At 34.8% G+C, this 25,313-nt stretch overlaps 1 pseudogene; it reads right to left on the bottom strand.

The window, feature by feature from the left end:
* Positions 1-238: 238 nt before the first annotated feature.
* Positions 239-25,313, bottom strand: part of LOC149546479 (L-type lectin-domain containing receptor kinase IX.1-like) — a 49,291-nt pseudogene continuing 24,216 nt past the window's right edge.

Here is a 25,313-nt window from a genome sequence, read left to right as displayed (position 1 = left end):
TGGCTAGATCAGAGAGACACCCTAAGTTTAAAAAGAAAAGAAAAACATCCAAAAACATAAAACACGAAACATGAAACATGCCTCGAAACTTAAAGGGCATGGCACAGAATTTCTTAACTTTAGGGAAACATTTTGATGCTAGGTTATGTAGTATGTTCCCAAACACGAAATCAATACATATATAAATACATATATAAATTGTGGAATTCTGATATTTTGAATAGAAACACTACCACTTCTAAGTCCTGGGTAGAGGAGGTGTAGGCCTAAGGCAGTCCATGCGTGGAAGTGGTGAAGCAATTGTCTTACCTTGGTATATCGGTAGAGCCCGAATCTGGAGGCACAAATTTTGAGGACTGAGAGAATCTGTGGCATTAGGCAGTGTGCATGATAGACGAGGCATAGGCACTTCAAAGTTGAGGAGCTGCAGAACTTGCCTTATTTTGGGTCTTGTAAAAGGATCCGGATGAGAGCACCATAATCCTATCATCATTAGCTATTCCATCTCTGCCCTCTCAAACACTCCCCCTAAATTATTGTCTGCCGCATCGAGCAACCTGCTTTCACCATACAACTCCCAAACCCATTCCACAAGCCGTGTTTCTGGGCATTCCAGGTTTTGATCTAGTTCCGCTCTTCCGCAAGCTATTTCCAAAGCAACTGCACCAAAGCGGAACACATCCGACTCTGTACTAAATATTCCCCTGACTACACATTCGGGTGCGAGGTACCCTAATGTCCCCGCTAGCTTGCTGGTCTGAAACCTATGATCATGCTTCCCAATGCGAGCCAATCCAAAATCACCCAACTTCGCACTGAATTCAGAATCAAGCAGGACAATGCTGGATTTGATGTCTCTGTGCACTACACATTCATCCCATGACTCGTGAAGATAAAGAACTGCACTGGCTATGTCAATGGCGATTCTATATCTGCGGCTCCACTCTAGTTCCACGTTCCTTTCGCCAAAGAGGAAATTGTCAAGACTCCCATTAGGCATGTACTCATACACCAGCAGCAGCTGGCCCTTCTCATGGCACCAACCCAACAGCTGTACCAAATTGTGATGTCTCAGACGGGTGATTGTGCTTATTTCGGCAAGGTACTCCTTTTTCCCCTGTTTTGATCCTGCAGAGATGCACTTCACTGCAACTATTTCATCCGACTGTACTAAAGTGCCCTTGTACACATCCCCGAATCCTCCTCGCCCAAGCCTCTTTTCCTCACTGAAATCACTGGTGCCCGCACTGAGCTCAGAGTATGTAAATTTCCGCGGTACATATTCCAGTGCTATATCCATATCCAGCTGCTCTTCCTCTCCAATGCCCTGTTTTTCCCCCCTCCTTCGCCAAATGACGAGGAACATCAAAATCGGCACAACCAAAACGGCAGAGCCCACTGCTACACCTACTTGGATGGTTTTATATCAGTTGAACCAGAGATAACACTAGTAAAGTTAGCCGTAAAGTTCCAAGAAAGTAGTCGATGAATCTCGCTTGAGGTACATATCTGAAGGAAGATATCTTGTCAAATTTATGCTATATGGCAATTGCCCTGCTATTTTGCCCTCTGATCGAGCAGACACACTCAACATATTTTCTTCGCCGCGGTAATCTATCCTAGCGTCCCATATCTTTGCATTAGTCAATCTCTGATCCAGACGAACAGAGGCTTCAGACGCAATGTTATTCACATCAATTCCAATGTGATTGTCATCTGAATCCCAGTCAGTTTTATATGTGTCGAATTCAACAGCCACAAGTTGGTTGGAAAGATGACCATTTTGTTCGGGACTAAAGAGACCGAGGTATCCGGCATCTGCTCTGTACGCGACGTGAAAAACAGATGTCAGAGACGCCATGAAGAAAGCAAATCCATCGCCACCGATATCAGATCCAGTTGTCATGGGTCCAGTTGATTTTGAATTGAAAATGCGTAGTAAAGCTGGAATTGGTACCAAGCGGAATAGGGGTATTGCATACTACTCTGCCTGCACTTCCGCCGTTTAGACCCTTTTTGCTGTCCGTAAGTTGGAACACATGTCCACCCACAAAGACGGCATCGCCATCCAGCTGAACATGGTTTGTGCCATTTAGCTCGAAGCTTATGGACGACACATTCTCTGCATCTGCAACTGAGATCTGTAATATAAGACACTGGGATGCTATACATATAGCAACTAGTATTTTGACATACCCAGAACCATTAAGATACAGTTTTAATCAAGAAATTTTGTTAGAAATGGATTGTGCTTCTACAAGAAGATGAAACTGTATTTCCTTATGACTGCCTATGACACTGCCACTATTATTAAATGGAGAGGATTTAAACTGTTAAGAAAGACACTGCAAAGATACAGCCAAAGGTGCATTCAAAGACTGACCGGTCCTGAAGAAAAAATGCAGCAACTAATAGATATAGGGTGAATTAAGGTACAGTGGGTAGAAATTCAGAATTTTCTTGAATAAGATCAAAGATGCATTCTGAAACTCAAGAAATGCTTCCCTTATAATAGGGAAACTTGAGGCATCTCTAAAACACTGATCCTTCTTCAACGATAACAGCACAAATTGTGACTATCAAGGGCAAAACTTTCTTTGTTGGTGTAGAACAATTGTCAACAATTTTTAATTTAGGAATATATTTGTAAAAGTGGACGGAACAAATTTAGAAATAAGTATGCAAATATAACATGCAAGATATAAAGATTTATCAAACTAGGCATCAGTCATGTACAGAAAATGGCTATGGTCGGCAGAAAATTCTAGATGGTCGGCAAAGAAGAAATTAAAAGCTATCAAATTTACTGTAAAAATTTATGCCTATAACCGCGATTTCATAGAAGGAGAGTCTCAGCGTTTAGTGTCTGTACATTTATTTAAGAGCTGGACCTGTTTCTTTTAAAGGAAAGGTTACACGCGTATTCGTAGACAGTCGGGGCCAATCTAGAGGAGCCACTCTGTAACATTTTATTTCCCCTGTCATATAAAAGGACGGATTCCGAATCCTGACTAATAATGTTACATTCTGAAATTTTGACTTTAAAGCTATGTTTTTTCTTCCTCTATATGTCAAAAGAGTATATGTGACAGTTGGTTCATGGTTGATATCAATTACTATGTACAATGTGCAATCATTTATTGATTATAGTAGTTAGTCGTTACTTGTCATATGTTGATGAAGGTAGTTAAACGTTACTTCTCATACGTTGATGATGGTAATTAGCAGTTGCTTATTTTTGAATAATGGTAATTAACTAATTTATTTTCTACTATCTATATTATATGTTGATATAGATTTATCATGAGAACTTGTTATTATTGTAGAAAATATTGCACAGGTGGTTGTAGAGCAGTGAGGGAGCATTGTTTAATGAGATCTACGGAATGGGGTACTATCTTAGTCCATTTATCCAATCGATATGTATGACCTCTAACTACCTTGGTAAGAACCTAGCGACTGCATAACAAGGTACACATATTTGACACATATGACCTATTAGACAATCAATAAAACATAAAACATTTTAACATAATCAAAATACGTACCTTTAATGGTTTATGTTGACATTCTCATCACTTTATTGTGTATATATATGTATATGCACATAAGTATAAAAGTATGGTTCCACCATAGTATTAAATTATTCAAGCTCATCTCTATTAACATACATATATAAATATGTGTATACCTTGGGAGGATATGAAGATAAAATAATCACCCAAGTATACATGTATTTAGATATGTGTATCCTAATAGGTATTACCTTGGACAAAATAATAATATGATGTCACTATTTGAAATATATATATAAAATTCTTTTGATTAGGAGGCCTTCGAATTCTTTCCTCATAATTATAAGTCTTTATAAGAGATGAGTACACTTGACATCTTCTTTTAAAATCGGTGAACTAAGAAGCTGATTATCTTTTTATAACTACTACCAAGAGCCGCGGCTTCCTTTAAGCCTTCTATATTATTTTCGTATTATTTCCTTTAAGCCTTCTATATTCAATTTTTTTGAGATGGTTTACTCCACACCCATCGTGGCTAAACCACGCACTAAACTATTCCCTTCGAGTTGTTGATGTGATTAATTTTAACTTGCTCATATTTGTTAATCAAAGATAACACCACTTCCAAAAGAGAATACAATCTTCAATTCGGGGTAGTTTTGGATCTTACCACATTTGTCACAATCATTGGGTCCCTAATTGAATCATCTTGAAGTAGATCATGATGTTGGGGTAAACCAAATAGGTCATAGACTTCTTGAATTAGAGAAGGAAAGGGCTGAATTTATCCATTCATTCCTAAATATATTAGTTTAAAAGTCACATTTCCTCTCCCTTTGGGAATCTTGTTTCTTGAATGATATTTTAGAGGAATTACACCCATTCATGGCCTTATAAAGTAGGAACTACCATTTTTTTCTCTCCAAAACTTTAACAAGTTTCCTACATCTACTACTTGCCTACTGTGAATGTTGTGGGTGCTAATTACCCCCTCCATACTTTGTAGAGGTCCCCCCAATATTTTTGTGGGAGAGTTAGAGTGAGTTTTTTTTTTACCATTGCCTCTCTCGTAAGCTTCCTTCCAACCCTTTTGTCTTTGATTATCTTTAGAATATCACGCAATCTTGTTTTATGAATATCATCTTTCTCTTGTGAGAGTGTGGCCTTTTTGCTGATATGTTTTGATTCATTTGAGAAATCTTGTGTTATGTATTCTTAAAGTGGTGTATAAGCTTCCTAACCCTCTTTGTTAGGAAGGTTAATCCCGTCTCATATCCCCTTCTCGTGCTTACAATTATTTAAACTGATTAAGTGGCCATTATCACTTTGTGAGGTATGATCTTCACAACTTCTTATTGAAATGACCCTATGGAATCTTCTATTGGAACTTGGTTTGCAATTTTTGATATCATGTTTATTTTAACTTCATAAACCTATCTCAATAAGAGTACTCCATTTGTCTTTCGATGAATATATGGATATGGCTATGTTCATAGATTAGCCTCACTAAGAATATTTTGAATAGTTCCACTTTGAAAGTTAGATGCACTTTTTAGCTATCACCTCTTAGACAATTTGTTCTACTTGGTATAAGCTAAATACTGGGTGAGCCCATTATAGTGGGTGTCACTTTTTGGTATGAAGAAACTTGGCAACACTAAAACAAAATCAAATTTTGGGGGTTTGTGCAAACCCTAGGGTTTATGTGAACACATAAATAATGTTCGTGTGAACCCTATTTCATTATATGTTCATGTGAACATATTTGAATGGTTTGCATGAACCCTAGGGTTCATCGAAACATCTAAAATCATTGTTTTTTTCCTTCAAACTGATATTTTTTTGATAGACATGTTTGTGTGAATGTTTGTTCACATGAACATATACTATATGTTCACGCAAATAGAGTGTTCACACGAACATGTTTTTTTAAAAAAAAATTGTTCTTTTTCAAAAAAAATGGCCTTTTGACCCTCGATATTGGGATCAAATGACCTCATACTATAAATCTAAAAATGTTAAATTGTGTTTCTTAGAGCAATCTTTCTAATGACTATGATTTTAATAGGTATTATATTCATTAAGACTTTCAAAAATATGAGTTTAACTCATTATAGGTTGATTAACGATTGAACACCGACTAAGTTCAACACTTTGAGATTTTTTGAAAAATCTCTAGGAAATAGGTTACAAAGTTAGCTTTCTATTGAAAAAGGAAAATTTGATTTATGATATATTGAGTTCAAGTTAAGCTTGTCAAAATGAACGTATGTCTAAATTACAAATGATGTCACTTTAAACTTCATAAACTATACAATATGCAAGCAAATTGAATCAAACCAAATGTATCCTCTAGCTATTGATGTTACAGATCCAACATCAAGAAAATTACCTCACTATCATTTGTAGCAAAAAAAACTATTCTTGTCAAAATGACTGTCATTCTTTAAAAATATTGATTTTTCATATGTACTACTTTTCTGGGGAGAATAATTTTTTAACTTAAATATTTTTTTATTTTAAAAAAAAAATTATGGTTACTATTGGCCTAGTTTTTCACATCAAAAATTTGTTGTATTTTACAGTGAAAGCCTAGTTGACTCATTGAAATTAGAGGTCGTGTGTGTTAAAACTTGTTTGCCCTAGACAAAAACCTCAAATTTCATGTTTACCTTAGTATTATTTATGCCCTAGGTTTCCAAAAATAGGGTTGCTTTGGTTCTTTTTAAAAATACATGGGAAGTTTTTTTGCCTTAGAAAATATTTATTCCAAATTTTCCATGTTTATTTTAAAATATTTTTCCATAAATATTTTTACTTTAACCTTTGATTTAGCCATGGATTTGATCATGGGTCAACCTACGAAGTATTCCTGTGAAAGTCTTTAACCCTATATGCTTTAAGTCTTAACCATTGATCATAAGAAGATCCATGAGCGTCACTTTCCCACAATTTGAAATTTCTCAAACTTTAAAGAATGTGGGGAAGTGACTATTGGACATGTGGATTTGCTGAAGACATCTATGTTATGGGCCACAAAAGATAAACTTGTTAGAACAACTTAGGGTTGTCAAAACACGTTGGAAATTTGAAGCTACTTCATTGGATGTATTTGATAACTAGGACTAAAGTAAAAACAATTTGTTGCTCTGTTAATCATCTGAAGATCAATGGTGAGTATTTTCCCACAATATGAAGATGAGAAAAATTTAAAGAATGTGGGGAAGCACCTTGATGACATGTTTAATTTCTGAGGTCACTTAGCTTGTGGGTTGCCAAGTTGGAAAGGTGTTAGAATAGTTAGAAAAGTGTCAGAACACTTGGTAGGTTAGCTTCATTTCATTGGATAAGGTTGATGATTGGTTTCAAAGAAAGTGAATCTTGTGAAATTGTCGATCATTTGAAGATCGACGATGGGCACTTTTCCACTTTATGAAGATGCTCAAGTTTTAAAGAAAGTGGGGAAGCAACTTTACGCCCTGTGGCCATGTGGGGTCAACCGTTCCAAAGGTTGCCAAGTAATGCTAAGATGGAATATATGCCAAATGTTTTATGTTCATTTGCTAAGAAGTATTGTGTGTATAATGAGGTGGAGGCTGAATATTTAGTGGGCTTGGAATATTAAAGGCAAATGCAATAACAACTAAGGTTTTTTATAATCGTCGATCATTTGGAGATCAATAATTGACACTTTCCCACAATTTGAAACTACTCGAACTTTAGCAAATGTCGGGAAGTGCCTTGATGATGTGTGGCCAGTTTCACGAAAGGGTAACACGATCATTTGGTTTTAAAGCTAAGTCATCTGATTTATGAAGATCAACAATTGGATTTTAAATTATGCGGTGCAACATGAAATATGACTATTGGGACATTAATTTTGATCAATGTTGTTTTGCGTGAGACTAAATTTGCAATAAGGTTTCTGAATTTTCATTATTGAACACTAAGGTTGCAAAATTCTCATACAATGAAGATATCCAGAGCTAAAGGTGTATTTTCTAAGGGTTTCGAGTTGTTGCCAACATTTTTTCAAGAGAAGTAAATAGGAAAATTGGGTAAGTATCTGAATTTCTAGTTAATTGAGAAAATACACTCACATTAAGATAATTGTTCAATATGCCTCCACAAAGGGATTTCTCATGGAAAGTAGATTACCTAAAAAGGGTTGTGCATGATGATTTTTTAGAGAAAAATGCCACAATCCATAAATGAACTTTCTAGGGGAAAAGAATTCATACCAAAGAACCCTAGGTTATTGATCAAGAAGGGTTTCTATGAAAAAGAAAACTAGTTGAGAGATGCCGAGACATCTGTAGGGGGTTTAGAGTTGTTTCATAAATGGTTTGTAGAAAGAAAAATTTACATTCCCTTGAATAATGTATGGGAATTTGACATTGGCAAGTTAATTATCCTAGGGGTTTTCTTTGATGATGACTTGCAGTAATGTTGAAGAAGTATGATCCAATAACTAGGATAGTGAAGAATCATGCTAGTGACAATCTTTTTAGGGTTTCACCAGAATTGATCAGTGAGGTCTTCAAATTAAACTATAACCATGTAGTGCATGAGAAAATATATATGGAAGATCTTCAGGCTAGGTATAATACACAGAGGGTATATTTGAGGGGAGGACCACTACAAGAACATTTTGTCAAGATAAGACAATTACCCTTGGTTACACCAAATACTCCAAAGCCATTGTTGAGAAAATATTTCAATCTGAGAGCACAAGCACTCTATTTCTCTCTATGCAAAATATTTGAAATGGATGAACAAGATCACATCCCAAGCTCTATTGCTTTCATCATTGCTCAAACACTTTAGTATGGTATGAGTTCTATTTTTTATTTTGCTACTCTCTTGCCAAAAGAGATTCATACTAGATTAATGGGTATAGCTAAAGCTAAAGTTGACAAGCCATTCTATTGGTACTCTATGTTAATGTACATATGTTTGTATAAGGAAGTTACCTTTTTCTCTAAAGAAATAAAATTGGAATTGGAGAGAGATGGAGAAAAGGTTCCTATCCAATTGTGGAGTGTAGACATGACATGGGAGGTGAATGATGCTAGTTTTGTCAGATTTGATAGGTACTTTTTCTCCAGACTCAGAATGTTACTAGTCGGGGATAGTCCTAGAATACCTCAATCACTATTAGAGCTGATTAGAACAAAGGATCATGCAAAAGGATTGAAGGTAAGTCACAATTGGGGAGATATCATCCCATATGAAGTGTCCATTGTAGTCAAGGTATATGGTTTCCTTGGAAAATGACATGTGTTGCCTTATCAGGTGTCTTTGAAGGTGGGAATCGTAGAACTCTTGTGGCATATAGGATCACTAGAAGAAAGAGAATTCCAAAGGTACATTCTTTCCTCAAATTACAAGGGTGCATAATTTTGTTTTTATCAAGAAGGGATGGAGACATATAGGAAAGTGTTTAGATAAATATTAGATGGCTCAATCCCATTCTCACTTTATTAGCCTAGAGGGTTTTTATGAAATATTCAAAGAAAGAACAAAATCCAAATTCAAGAAGCAACTTGTATATTTTCTTGAAGATATAGTTCGGAATAAGTTTTCATTACAAGAACAGGAAGTTAGGAAAGAAAAGTGGAAGGTATATAGCAAGGTTCTTGATTTCATAAATGCTTTTGAGCTAGAATATGATCCCCTTGCTAACAGAAAATATTGGGGTGCAAAGATAGCTATGCTTATGGATAATTTTGTTGGGTGCATGTAAACTTTGAATGAAAAGAAGGAAATCTTGACCCAAACCTATCGAGACAAGGCCACTGAGGTAGAAAATAAGTTGGCTAATAAATTAATTGTAAACCTAGGCCAATATACATTATAGAGAAAAGTTGGGTATGTGGTAGAAAAGAGTGTGCAACTTGTGCCTCTTTACGAAATCCAACTTTTTTAAAGCCCTCCTGCTGCACCTGCTCCGAAGATATAGAAATTGGAACAAGGATCCTCTTTTGGGGTTGAAGAGTACTCCCCTACCCAATATCCACTCCGAATAGATGATAAAATTTCTTTAAGAGAACATTTGAGATGAATGGGAGGGGAGAAGGAAATTGTAATTACAACAACATATATAGAAGGAGTGCCTGAGGAACCTCCTATGCCAACATTAGCTCTCACTATGGGAGACTTTAGAGGTAAAGAAATATATGATGTAGTTGCACACACATCTAAGAAATTCATTGATGATGAGATTTTTTTGAAATCAAGAGAATTTGCTCAAATTTTGTGGAGAAAAAGTATAAATAATTTTGAAGACAATTGCAAAAAACTTAAAACAGAGCAACTTGGTAGGCATGACTCTAAAATTGAGGAGGAGGGCAAGGCCAATTTTATTGAGGAATTTGCACAAATAACTCCTGAAGGGGAAGACAACTACTAAAGGATTTTGGAGTTTTATTGTTACCAGAATGTGATATTGCTAATGTCATATTTTTGATACAATAAGGAAATCAAAGGACACACAGTTTAGAACTAAGGAGGAAGTCCTACAAGCCCATAAGGGGTTAAAATATAGTGATGACCATTAGGCTTTAGTGATGTGATCCATTCAAAAAAGAGACAAAGGTAGAATGCAAGAAGTTTCAGATTTTGAACACATAGGAAACCTTGTTATCTACAGGGCAGAGGAAGTGGATAGTGATAAAGTTGTCAGGATGACCAAAGAAATGGTATATTTTGGAGTGGTAGTTGCTGCCAAGGACAAGAACAAATTTTTGGAGTTAAATGATAAATTTGAAAAGCTGTTAGAGGCATATGAGGAAAGAAGAAGTAGAATACATCATTTGGAGTCTCAGATTACTCAAATGGACAAGCAATTGGGAAAAAGAAAAGTAGGAGAATCTAGCCAGCCCAAGATTACTTATCCTCCTCATCTTCCTATTAAACCTTTGAAGTCAACTCCCCTTGTAGAAATACCAACTACCTTACAGGGACTCCAAGCATGCACAAGTGAAGATCTTGAAGAAGAAAGGGGTAAAATCTAGTCATTACATGTGGAGTTGGATGTCAAGTATGAAAATAAATTAAGAGACTCCATTATGTATCTGGTAGATAGGATAAAATGGCCTATGTTTTATGATAAGTTGTCAAAATTAATGAATCTATGGGATGAGTTGAAGAAAAATTAAGCCACCTTGAAGCCAACTGTCAAAAAATGGAACAATAGGGACAATGATGTCACAATTTTATGATGTTTAGTCATTGGTCTTTCTTATGAGAAAATAGAGAAAACTTTTTACATGACCAATGGCCTCTCTAATTTTGATAATAAGAGAGTTGCATTGTAGATGAGAATCATTAGTTATTTCTCAAAGTATCTTAATGAAAGTTTTGAGCTTTTCCCTCATGCACTCAAGGTCGTAGATATTTTGAAAGATAAAGAAGAATGGGCCAAGGAGCTAGATGAATTAATGTGCCTTAGATTAAATAAAGTCATCAATGAAAAGGGCTGCATATGGTTTGCTAAAACAACTAAAGAAGTTGTTTAGGTTCAAATTTTTTAATTCTTTTAAAAAGGATTTTGTTGAAATTGAGAAGTTGGGAGAAGAAATCCTAAAGAAAAAATAAGAGATTCTTAATTTCAATTGCTAGATGATACAATTTTTAGCAAATGGATGGCAAATCTACCCCAATCAAATCAATTGACTGTGGAAGAAACTAATAAAAGTGGTGTGGATCTAGATGAATTACAAATAATAGATGCACCAAAAGAGACAAAAGAAGATCAACTAGTTGCAGAGGTAGTTAGTCAAACTAATGATGTGGCAGTAGAAAAACCAATTGTAACTGTTGGCTTGTCAGTTCAGGATGATTTGGAAGGAGATCAATGAGTTGTAATAAAAATTTAGCTATTAGAACTCGACAACTCATATGCAGGTCAAGCTATCCCACAGTTGGAAGAGAAATGAGAACAAGAAGCTACAACAGAAGTGGTCCCACAAAAAGAAGATTCATGATGTAGACATTCTGTTGCACAATTTTTTGTGTTATTATGACAGCAACCTTTTTGTTTGTAATATCTTTCTTTCTTAAGGATAGCTATCATTCTTCTCTAAGCTTGAAGCTTGTTTCATCTCATGCTATATAAATGAGATCCCAAGGCTAGAGAAAGGGTCCAAGCTTTATGTAACTTTTAGTATTATGCCAAGCTTGCATTCGGTCCAGTATTTTTGATGTTAATTTTGTGATGTATTTTACTTCACAAATTTGATAATACATGAACATTGAGGGACCATGTTGTTTTATCTTGAATTGTTTTGAGTTTTACATCAATGTTGTGTGATTTTCAATGAAAATTAATACAAATGAAAGTTATAGCCATATCTATTTTCTCTAAATCTTGTCTCCATTGTTATTAGTTGGTTATCTTGAGATAGTGTGAGCAAGGTTTATACAATTTAATGCAACTAGGACATGTTGTATATCCATTTTCTAACAGTTTTAATTCAAGGAATTAAGTAAATCCTTCAATAAGGTGATAGGATTTCTAGCCAATAAGAAGGATATTCATAAGAATGAGGTTTAGGGTAAATTGTTGATAATATTGATTGTAATGCAATTGAATAGGTCAAAATTGCTGGGTAGACTCTGAATGCCAATGGATGAGGCATTGATCATTTATTTAGTTTTCATGTGAAGAGATCATAGATTTGCATCAAGAAAAATTTCAAAAATTAAATCAATTTTACTATAATGTATGAAGAATTTAATAGCTAGTTAGCACTTGTTTGCATTTAATCTATGTGTGTTGTGGTTACATGTTGTAACCTAGAATTACCTCTAAAGCTGAGAAGAATTATGGCTAAAAAATCTACTATAAGGGATAAATGTTATGAAAGAATATCAGTGAGTGAATGAAGTGTGAAGATAATATCAAATTTTGATCTCTTTTATCTCTCAGATGCACCCGCCTTGGTTTTGCAAAACCTAAAGAGTAGAAAATCCTTGTGATTTTTTTGAAGTTGGGTCCAGATCTAAAGATTTCTTAGTTGAACATATGAAATAGCTAACCCTTAGAATAAGTTGTTCTTCATTATCCTGGTATCAACTATTTTTTTGCTTGGTAGTTTTGAAACACCAATAGTTACAAAGTAGGGAAAAAAGTACTATAAATCACTAGTTGATGTCATCTTCAAATTCCTAATACTTTTAGAGACATAGTCATCGAAGTGTTAGGTTTATTTCAAAAATACTGATTTTAGTGTCAAAATTAATCAAAAAGTGGGACCCATTATTGTGGGCTCACCCTACTATATTCTCCTCTCTTGAAAATCCTTGTCATTATTGATCTATTTCACACCTTCACTAGATATAGAATTTGACTTTATAAGACTGATAGCTCCATTGTGACTCTATGCCACAAATCACCTTTGACTTCCCAATATTGATTCTTCATTCGGTTATTCTTCAAATTTCTATGATAAGTTATGGAAAATGTTTTATTTTTCTCTTGATAATAATTTATCAAATTCTAGTAAAAAATCCAAAGTGTAAGTAAAAATTTATCTTCCTTTGTAAGTTCACATTCCACATTTTTTTTTGTATTTTTGCTTCTATCTTTCTAAAGATGAAGAGAGAATAAGGTTGCATATTAGACCTCAACAAGTCTTTTTTAATTTTATCTAGATTCAAGCAAACTAAATCCTCATCTAGATTTGAGAACCCCTTGTTACACTTGTTTAGCCTTGATTGATCTACCATGTTGGATTTATAATTCATTAGTGGATGGTTGTAGTTGATCTCATGGACCTAAATTCCAAACTTGGAAATAGTTTTGATTGTTTTGGGCTATTCCATTACCATGTTCATGAGGAGGTAGATCATAGTGTTTTCTTCCTTGTCAATAAAAATGTGTTTAAAACAATCCCCATTTTTTTTATGAATAACTCTAGAGTGTTGGCCTCCTTGTATTCTATAGGTCAATCAAATAGAGAAATCCACATTAAAATAAATTTGATTAAGCAATTTTTACTATCAAAGTTAGGATTCCAATTTGTATATGTAGTTATTTATTGTTATAGAACCAACCTTTTTCTTGGAGACTGTATCTTTACTTTTCAACTTAGATAGAAATGTAACTACGAATAAACCCAAATCTGAGTTAAAGGAGTCAATAGAAGAGATTTCTTTCCAATTTTGAAGAGCCCAGTTGTTAAATTCTATAAATGACAAGTCAGAGTCTCAAAACTTACAAATTCTAACTTGTTGTTCGAGATGACCACATCTTTCTTGAATAAAGATTCCTCTAAAAATGTAATGGTTAGTTTAGACTTATTTTTCCTTTCTTGTGATGGAGTGGAGATTGTGGGTGCTATTTCTCAATTATTATTTTTTGTCTTCTATGTATCTCGAGTCCTTTTCTTACATTAGAGTCGATCCCAAGTTATTGATTATGTAGTACTTTGCTAATTGCATTTAAAATTGCCTTCTCCATTATTTGTGAATAATATTCTATTATCCCCTCTTAGGATTCTTTTCTTTTTCTTGTGGATGTCCTAGTGCATTTTTTACCTTACCTTTTTTTGAAAGAGGGGCATTAAATGGTCTTTCCTCATTTTTCATCGAGAAAATATTAACAAAGTTGGGGTTTTTACTCTTGTAAGGTCTAGAGTTGTGTTCTAAATTTCTATACCTTGCTTCTAGTGACCCCATCTTACATTAGGATTGTAAAATGGTAGATGTGAGTTCCTATTTGAAGACTAAGGTTGCAACTTCTAGTTTCCTATAGAGCACCCCCACGATCACCATCCAACTTGTTCTATATATTCCTAGAATAGTAGGCTTTAGTAGTAGCTAGTGGGCATGTGATTCTTCTCCATCTAGTGACCCTTGACCATCTATTTTGAAGAATGTTAACATCTCTATGAATATTTGAGAATCCTTCCCAAACTTTTGAAAAACCATCCCACTTATGTTTGAACTCTCACCATTTCACTTAAACTTGAATTATCTTTTCTATGCTCTCTACTCCAAGTATATCCCTTTTTTTTTACTAAGCTTTCGTTCCATAACTCACAAGATGCAAAAATCTCCATGTTTCCCTACATTTGGTTGCTTGAAGCCCATAGAAGGAAGGAAATTCTAGGACTATTCTAGGACCCTAGTTAAGATTCTGAGGACCTATTAGGTAATCAAATACCTGAGTTTCCCATGAACATTGAAAGAAAATGAATAAATAATTGGCTACCAGCTACAAAATTTTTAGATAGAGAAGTAACAAGTGCTATAGAATTGCCCATGAAGCAATGTAAAGTGAAGCCTCAAATTGGCTCATTAGTAGGCAAAGAATCTTGTCAAGTACTTCATTCTAGCACCACAAATGTTTCAATTAGAAATGCCTATTCATTAATGGCCTTGCATTTATAGGACTTGGGAAGCCAGGATACTCAATCTGGGCATGAGCCCTCAAATTTCTCATTGAAATATATTAATGATCTTAATAGAACAATAAAAAGCTCATTGCCACCATTAAATGGAGATTGTCAGTTGCCAAACATGTCCCAGTCAAGTAGATGACTGGTGTAGGAGCACCCATTATAGACTCATCAAAGAAGGCACCCAAGGATCCTAGATAGTTCACTTAGGATAGGTTGTGATGCAGCAATGCACGGTGGAAGCTTCTAAAAGGCAAGCCACTAGGAAATTAGACAAGGTTGGAATCCTTCAAATTTTCCAAAAAGAGGGTTTAGTGCTGGGACACCTAATCACTAGGTTTTCCTAAGTTTAAAAGCACTAAAAAATAAGGATTCTCAAAAAGCCTAATAAGGGAACTAATGCAAAGAGCACAACTAAGAAGCTTCAAATGGGCTTCCCACTCTTGAAATCAACCAATTGGCTATCAAATCTTTAACATTATTACAAGTTTTCAGCACACTCCAATCCTCCAATGGGTCTAAGAAACATGCTCTCTAACTTCACCAAGAATCCAAGGATAAAGAACCAAACTTGCCCACTTTATGAGTTTTGCACCAATCTCCCACAACTAGGTCAATACTAGGAAAACACCCTAGAAGTTTGTCCCAAGGGTTCTAAGAGGTTAAATGATCTTAGGGAATCTATTTACCATAGACTACACCACTAGTTTGAATCATACACTTGCATAAAGCCTCAAACCCCAATTTGGCCTGGTAGCCCTATGAGCCCCTTTTAGCCCTCCTAAAATGGTTTTTGGGATCTAACTTCACAAAGTTTCAAACAAGACCCAAAAAAAATTAAGTTTTTGAATACCCTTTTCAAAGTTACTTCAAACCCCAAAGCATCAAGTTCTAGCTCCACTCCAACATTCCATTTCCTTCACAAAGCAACACAAAACTAAGTTATCAAGTTAGGCTTGATTTACAAAGCAACCAGTAGGAAACGGGGTCGTGGAAATGAAATCAATGCTCAAAAAGTTTTGAAAACATTAAAATAACTTATTTCCAAATGCTCATTCCTTCACCAATTCCCAAACTCCTGCCATTCACAAATCAACACGCTACAAGAGGTCAAATCCTTCATAGTACTTGACCTAGGGCTTGATTGGAAAAATTAAAAAACACATCCTCTAGTCTTGAAACCATGGAATATTTAAAATGACCCTACTAACTACTATTTCCCAAGTGGCCATGAAATTTCAATGAAGGATATTGTAGTTAGAGGCCCACTTTTGCTGTGTGCACCAAAATGTTGTCCTAAAAACCTAATTTCACTAAAAATGCAATAACTTGAGTTAGAAAATACATAGAATGATGAGACTAGAAGAAAAAGAAAGATGATTCAAATTTATATCTCAAAAATCCATCACATCTAGTCTAAAAGTCTATATAGTTCATGCAATGTTCATGCAAACAATTGTAAAAATGACTCCAAAATTGAATTTCTTTCTTTGCAACTTCTTCCACTCCGTACATTAATGCCCTCTAAACCTCACAAATGAGGTATATATATCTACTATATCTATTTTAATGGTTACAACCAATATTTTAATAGTTATAACCCTTTTCCCACTAAGTTTCAATTTTGAACAACTTTTACAACTTTCAACAATGCAACTTTGCACAAAAAGTGCAATTTTTACATTTTTCACTTGATTCCACTTCTAGGACTTGAAAAAGGTTCTAACTTAACTAAAACCAACTAAAAAAAACTAATCGTAGGATTTCTTGACCAAAAGCATTAAAAATCTTGAATTTTCCTAATGAGCAACTTTTGCTTATAAATTGCATAAAGTGCCTTAAGCACACAAAATGGTGTCTTTCTTTGATAACCATGGACTCCTCATCAAAGTTTTGTTTATTCTAGCCTAAGTAGGTAAAAAAAAACATGAATAACTTGCAAACTACAAATGATTGAAACATGAAACAAAATGCAAATGAAAGGTAACTCACCCCTCTTACTCCTAGGGTCATTGGCACATGTCCCAACATCCATACCAATCCATACCTCTCTCTCTCTATTAAATCTAACGAAACAATTGGATTTGCTCTACATTTTAATGTCTCAAGTATTGCCTTGTGGTCTAACTCGCGAACTTTCCAAAGAGTCTTATTATGTGGTTTTCCACCATATTTTATCAAGTGGACATTTGATGTGACAACAAGGTTTGAATAATGAAGAATCTTCCTCTCTGTTTTCTAATCCTCAAATAACCACAAGTTAGGGTTCTTCATAGAATATCGTCTAAGCCATGTGCCGATTATAACAATTGCACTGATATGGTACTCTAAACCTTCACCATCTATAACCGAGTGATCCAATTTTTGTTTGGCTTGGACACAATGACACAAATAATAATCTGTCCCTTATTCATTGGATTTAGGTGCAATAACAACAAAAAAATGGCCTATAGTGATAAATGTACAAAATGCGGTCATTAATTTAGAAAATACTTAGGTAAAAGTTATAAAGTTACATATTGAAATTACCAAGATATATATATATATATATATATATATATATATATATATATATATATATATATATATATATATATATATATATATATATATATATATATATATATATATATATATATATATATTACGAGGTTGCACTAGATCAAACAAGCGGTAAAAGTCAATGGACGAATCCATCTCTACCATTTCCAGTGCTTGTGGGGGATGATAGGTGTTGTTAGAATTATTTAGAATAACTAGGAGGGGGGGTGAATCAGTTATTCAGGGTCCAAAATTCCCTATTAATACCTTTTTACTACTTTTAATGAATCCATATATTTTTCATCCATCCAATACTTAAATCAATCATATAAGCAAGTTACTGTAAATCAACATACAAAGATAAAACATTCAAAATCAACACATGACACAATGATTTACGTGGAAACCCAATTTGGGAAAAACCACCAGTAACATGCTACTTGATTTTCACTCTTCTGAAGTGATGCCCTGTTAAAAGCCTGCCCTGTTAAAGGCTTACAACACACTGTTAAATGTGACCCTGTTAGAGGATTTCACCAAACTATTAGGAATGGGCCTGGTTAAAGGTCTTTAGAACATTCACTTGGAATGTCACCCTGTTAAAGGATTTATCTTATGGCTATTAAACCAACCTAAGTCCATAGGGTTTAAACTTACTGTTACAATTGCTAGAAAGTACCGATAATGGTCTTTTGATCTGATATAACTTACAACATACTTTGCAGATTTCAGATCACACTTTCAATTCAATCCTTATGCTTGGCTTCAATCACTTCAGCTCTGACTGCTTGACTCCCTCTCAAGCTTCATCTCCTTGAGTCTTCTTACTCATTTTGCCAATGCAATCATGCTTGTGGTCATCTATCCAAATAGAGTTCATGTGCCTTCTTCTCCTTCGCACATTCTACAACACTTCATGCTTTTATGCTTGACCACCTCTTTCTCCTTATTCCTTTCTCGCTCTCATTTTTCTCCTTAACTTATGTCTTCTTATATAGGAGTCTAATTTTCCTTTGCCGCTCAATTTTCCCTCTCCAATTTTAGGGTTTCAAAATGGATTAGGTAGGATACAATGTATCTACCCCATATCTTGTTTTCTTCTAGAAACTTTGCCAGTTGTTTCTCTAAAAGAAAAAATGTTCTACATGGTGTTTTGTGCCACCAACTCATCATTCTTATCTTCCTTTTCATTCACAAACTTCTAGATAACAACCTTGTTGGCTTAGATCTGGCGAATCTTCGATTTCCAAAATAATGCAGCAACTCGGCATTATTGAGTTACTGGTGCTCGACACCTCTGTGTTACTCGGCACCTATACCTGCTCGGCACTTGGTTCTGCTTGGCATTTGGTTCTACTCGGCACTTGGTTAACTCTGTGTCACTCACCGTCTGAAGTTTACTCGGCATTAACTAGAAATTTGCTTGGCTCTTACTAGCTTGCTCAGCTCCTTCTCTCTAATGAACTTAGTTTGAGCTTTACAAAAGACTTAGCTAAAACCATAAATCTTTGATATGTTTCAGTGTGCCCATTTTTTGTAATATGTCATCAAATACACTCTTTCATCAATGGCTTAGCTGATCCTTGTACTTCATTACAACATCATAACTTCAACCTTTCTCTAGGTGTTCTTAGTTACATCTTATTGATTGCCACCACCTTGACAATCAACTAATTGATAGTATTTGGATCACTAAAGCAATTGTCATTCCTGCAAGTAGCAAGTTTGACATCAATGACAAAACAATGATTGTGGACATTATTTACCAGTTCCATATATTATTCCAACAACTATCTTATGATCATTTCAATCATTTCCAATAGGTGTCAATTGGGTCCAAAACTCATATATCCCATTTGTCCACCCATTTAGTCGACTCACAGTCATCTCAATTTTCCTCTGCACATGATGGCCAATAGCATGCCATTTTTTGTGTGTGGATACCCCATGAACCTGCATCAGAGATTCTAAAAGAGTGCAACTCACTTGATCCTGTTAGTGTGCAACAATCCTCATATGGTGCAATGTTAGTATTATCTATCAACCAAAAAAATTTATGAACCATAGACTCACCTTCCTTACCTAGACCCATTGTAGCATTACACCATTGGACGATAGATTTTGCATCTATCAATATTGCTCCATCTTTGTACTTTAGTTCTTCATGAGCTAAGGCTCTTTTGATGCATGCACTTGCACCATCATGCTCTCCCTTTCCATGACCAACCTTTATGAAATTCCATATATATTGAATTCTAGACAACTTGTGTATCCTGCTCAACCAATAGAACATCTGTGCACTCTTGAATTGAGATGCACAATTGTCTGACCAAATAATGTGCTAATGATATGGTATGCTCCAATTAGCCAAATCTCCATAAAATAGTTGAAAATAACCATGTACAAACTACGTAGAATGTAATCGATCATTGCTAATGTAAAAATGGTACTCCCTCAAAATCTTCCTGTCATCCTCTATATTGTAGGTGAATGCATGAATGTTATATGAACAAATATGGAAACCTATTGAGAAGTATAATACTTTTCTTGCACCTCATTTTTGTGGTTGTAGTGTGTAGTTCTCTGCGAAATCTACAACTGAAACAATGGTATCCAGTGGAAATGAATCCTTGCACAACTCAAATTGAAAATCCAACCATCGAGCTCTATGTGTATGCCTTGCATACTCGTAAATAATCTTTTCATTAAAAATCTTCATGAACTCATACACTAGAATCTTTTCAATGACTAGATCACATCTTTTTCCCTATTTCCCATCTTTTAGATCATATGTCACTATCTTTAATTTTCCATAATCTATTATTTCATTTCCAATTGCATGTGTACTATCCATATGTTCAAAAGTTGATAAACATTGCAAAGAACCACAAAATAAGCATGTACCATCCAAGCATGATGTCTTGTAAAATTGTTGGCTGTCCCCTATTTCACATAAAATGTTGGATATGAATTCCCTTGAAGACCTTGGTGGCTCATTCATTTCACAATCTTGCAAAACATGCTTAGAATGCAAAAACAAACATATGTGCCTAAAAATATCAAAATGGTTAGAAAATTCAATATGTATCCTACAACAACAAGTTGTGCATGTGTGATTTATCTTCACATAAAAAGGTTTGCCCATCTCAAAAAATATTTACTTATTCAAATTTGAGGTTACATACCAATAAATTTTGCAAAAAAATGTGTCTGAGTTGAGTCCAAAAAGTGTTTCACATGTGGGTCACAATTTTGGTTACCAATCCTCCTTTTTACAACATCTCTTTGATTAGGGGAAACACGTGTGTTATTTTTCTAAAAATCTTCGATCAATGATTTCAAAGCTTCACTAATTTCTTTATCCTTTCATGGTAGTCTATCGCTAAATGTCCATAACTCATTTTTTGTTGGATCTTGCAATCTCGCATGCCTTAGCACGGCTCTCCTTAGAGTACCTCTACCAATGTTCAATGTTTTTCTTGTATTTCTCATGAGTCAAACTTTTTTCATTTGGGTACTTACTATTGTTGATGTAAGTACTTGTCTTGTGATATTACTATCTTTGGTGTGTGATTTAGAACCCACTTTGTCATAAGCATACATTAGATTCTTTATAATACTTTTTTCATTTGAATCGTCCATTGTTCTTAGCTCAATAATCTTCATGATAGGCCTAAAGTTCAAATTCCTCATCATTTCAACAAATAATTGACATTGACCTATAATATTTAATTCTTCAAAGAATAATCTCCACATACAATTGACTTTTCTTTGACAAGTACACTTGCCAATCTTGTCAAGTATTGATTTCAAAATGTTAGTATCAATATCAATCAAATATTTTGGTCTTCTAAAATGAATTCTAGAAGGTGTTATAATCTCACATCAACATAAGGTTGAGTGGTTTGCATACCTTAAACTGAAGATGATGTGCCTTGGCGATAAGGCGATAAGATGCAAAAGATGGAATATCACCTACTTGATATGTTGATGTTGTGCCTTCAATATGACATGATGGAGTGTGTACATTGTCGGATCTAAAAATTAGCATCTCTTTAGCATGAGATGATGATATGACTCCAACATTGGAAGATGGTGTAGCTTCACAATTCAATTTTCTTCTTGAGTGTAACAATCTCATTCGTTCTCTTTGTCTTTCCAATTCTTCCTTTTTGTTTCTTTGTATCGTTGGTTCTTGTTCCTCTTCGAAAGTCAATTCTTCATTATTTCTTTGCAATTTTCTTTGTTTATGTATTAGTTTCATTTTATCTCTTTTAATTGCCAAATCTCTCTCCCTCTCTTCCGTTGTTTGAGTTTTTGGTTTCTTCCTTGGCATGATGATAATTTTTATATGTCAAATTATTCAAACATCTGAATTACTTATAATTTGTAAATTACAAATCATTCAAATTCTTATACAAATTACAATTATTTCAATGAATACACAATATATATTAAACAACTTGTCAAATTTCTAACCATTTCCAAATAACAATTCATTCAAACATACAAATTTTAATAAATTGACTATATATTAAACAAATCTTGGTCAAAAGAATAGTCTTGGAAATTGAGTGTCAACATACTTAACCATTTTCACTATATATGCCGAGTGCACAATGTATGCCGAGACAAAATTTCAATAGGTGTTGAGCAAGTCAGAACATAGTATGTGCCGAGTGATCCAGGAAATGTTCATGTGCTCAGTGATCCAGGAAATGTTCAGGTGTTGAGCAATATAGAACATACATGTGCCAAGAAATACAGTGTCTAACAAGTGCCGAACAAACTAGGAAAGTAATAGATGCCAAGCAATCCAAGAATTAGTTGATGCCGAGCATCAGTAATGTAATGAGTGCCGAGTAACTCAAGATCAACATAAGAGTTTGTGCTTTCAAAAACTAAGATGTAAACTATTTTTGGAGCTGAATTAGAGATATTTTGAAGGAGAAAAAGGATAAGGATGAATCATTTACATTCCCTATGAAATCTACATGCAACCAATCAGAAAAATAGAGAAGGCATGCAACCAATGAGAAAAATCCAAGATATGAGTGGGAATTTGAGATTCAATATGGATCGTAGATTCATACCCAACCCTAAGTCTTCGAATTCTTTATAAGGAGGTCAAGAACCCATTACATATGTGGAAGAGAATAGTGTTAAAGGGAGATTATAGAAAAAATTTAGTGTGAAGAGGAAAAGACTTAGAGGAACAAAGTAGCAATTTCATATCTAGTTGATTAGAATAGTACAAGGGATAAGGAACACATACAAAGATTAGATCAAGCAAGGATTAGAACAAGAGGAGTAGATTTAGTACCTGTACCCAACAATTTGAGATTGCATATAATTAGGTCAAATGTTCTAATAATCTCTCAAAATTGTATTAGAGGTTAGAATCCTATGTTGATAGGTTAGCTTAACAACTAGGTAGGAGAACCTTTGGAGAAGGTCTTGAAAATCCTATGTATTAGGTGGGTTTAACAACCTATTGTAAATCCTTTAACAAGGTGACACTTTATGTAAGTGTTTGTAAATCCTCTAACTAGGTCACTATTGACATAATGTAAAGCCTTTAACAAGGCAAACCTTTCACAGGGCAGACCATTAGAAGTGGTTGAATATTGATTGCTGCAGTGATTTTTGGGGGTCTCATCCCCACCCCAATTTTACCTTCTTATTCTTGGAGGATTTCTGGGTTACCAATTTTTTGTGTTATCTGTTGATGCATGCTTTCATTTTCATGTTTTCTTATATGTTTACATGCATGTACACCACTTTCAGTTATGTGTTAATAAGGGTTTGAAACGATAAAAATTGGTGCTTCTGATTCACCCCCCCCACACCCCCCCCCCTCTCAGAAGTACTCTTCCCATTTAGAACATTCTAACATTTAGTATCAGAGTGTTGGTTCTCACAAGGAGAAGCCTAACGGCTTGGAGAAAAAGATCAAAAGATGGAAGTCTTCAAACTTGGGAAGATCATTGACAATCATGTGATTGATGTGCAACTAGCTCTACACAAAGTAGAGGAAGCTAGGGAGAAACTGAGAAAATCCTTGAAAAGAAGGAAGGAGATAGCCATAGCTGAAAATGACATACACTACAAAGAGATTGAGACCTCACAAGTGTTTTCAAATGGAGATTCCAAGGAATTTGATGTAGCAATAGTAGAATTAATGGAGAAAAATAGAGCACAAGCTAAAGAAATCAGATTACTCAAGCTTGAACAAGAATCACAAGCCATAATGCTTTGTGAAGTGACTGAACAAAAGAATAGAGTTATTTAAGACAAGGCCATGATAGAAGATGACAAGAGAAATCTCATCAATAGACTGGAAGAGAAGACAATTGAATTTGAAAAGATCTCAAACATGCGGCTAGACACCTTAAGCCAGATGACGAATGCTCATCATGAGATGAACATGAAGGACATTGAGATCTCCACCTTGAAGATGCAGAATGAAAAATTGCAGAATGAATTGAAGAGAGAAAAGGAAATAGCTAAAATTTATAACAAACCCAATGAGGCCATCAAGTACTTTGAGCAATTGCTGAAATCACCAAGGGCTAGTAATGATACTTCAGGACTTGGCTACATTAGCACTGAACAAGGAGAATCATCCAAGGCTGCATAAGACAGAATAAACAAAGGTAAGAACATTAAACCTTCTTGTCATTTTTGTGGTAAAAAGGGACATACCTCTAACGTATGCAGAAGCAAGAATAGTCATCAACATGATAAGCCTATGAATGAAAACTTTTGTCACAAATGCAAAAAAAAAGGCCATTCAACACAAGACTGCAGAACCAAGACCATGAGGACACCAAGATTTGAAGGTCACTACTACAACTGCAAAAAGTATGGACATAAAGCATTTGAATGTAGATCAAAGCCTATGTGGACACTTAATTAGCCTGCAAGAGGAATTAATCATGTGCATCACTATAATTGGGATTATAATACCAGGCATAGCTACAACTATTGTCAGGAGTATGGGCACATTCCTAAAAATTGCATAAGGACACATTTCAAGGTAAGTTACAGTAGGTGGCTAAACCAAATTACATGAAGACTAGTCATATTAGTAGAAACTTTCCTACAAAGTCAAAAGCACCAAAGACTAAAGTCAACAAAGGAAAAGAGAAGATTGATGTTGAACAAATAAGAGGACAGATGAAAAAGACATGGAAGAAGAAAGGTGAATGTAGCACATCAAATGGAGAGATCACTTCACCCAAGAGGTCAAGTGATCACACCTCATTCAATTAAGCACAAGACAGATAGATGGGGCTGATACATATAAAGATGTATCATACATCAGCCCATGAGAACATAGAAGTACTACAAAGAAGAAATATGCATGAGAAAATATGTCAAGTTAAAAGTTAGAAGATGATGCCAAGCTACCTTTGGTTGCTGAGCAAAACTCCAGTATATGCCAAGTTGACTAGACTAGTGGATGCCGAGTAAGACATGTTAGTGACTGCCAAGCATTGAAAAGTCTAGTTGATGATGAATGAAATAAGACAGTAGATGCCGAGTAGATGAACTTTAGTGGAAGTTGAGCTGATAAAATCTTTGGAAGCCGAGTGTATAGTTGTAATCACAAGTGCAATAAATGCTAAGTTTTGAACCTAATAAAGTTGAATATCGCTCATTTTTGAATCATTCAAAAATGAAGCAAAGTCAAGAAGAGTGAAAAGGTAATTCTACAATGATCAAACAATGATTTTCAGTGATTCCAATAGCAATTCAACTCTAGTTCATCGATTCGCAAGTATTTCATTCAAGTGCCGAGCTATATAGAGTTTGAAAGTTCATTCAATTTTAAACCCTAGTTTGGTAA

The sequence above is a fragment of the Cupressus sempervirens genome, chromosome 7 (genome assembly GCF_028749045.1).
Source record: "Cupressus sempervirens isolate cs-2001-9-10 chromosome 7, ASM2874904v1, whole genome shotgun sequence".
Lineage (NCBI taxonomy): Eukaryota > Viridiplantae > Streptophyta > Pinopsida > Cupressales > Cupressaceae > Cupressus > Cupressus sempervirens.
Note: the sequence above shows the minus strand (reverse complement) of the source record. Positions and strands in the feature narration are given on the sequence as shown.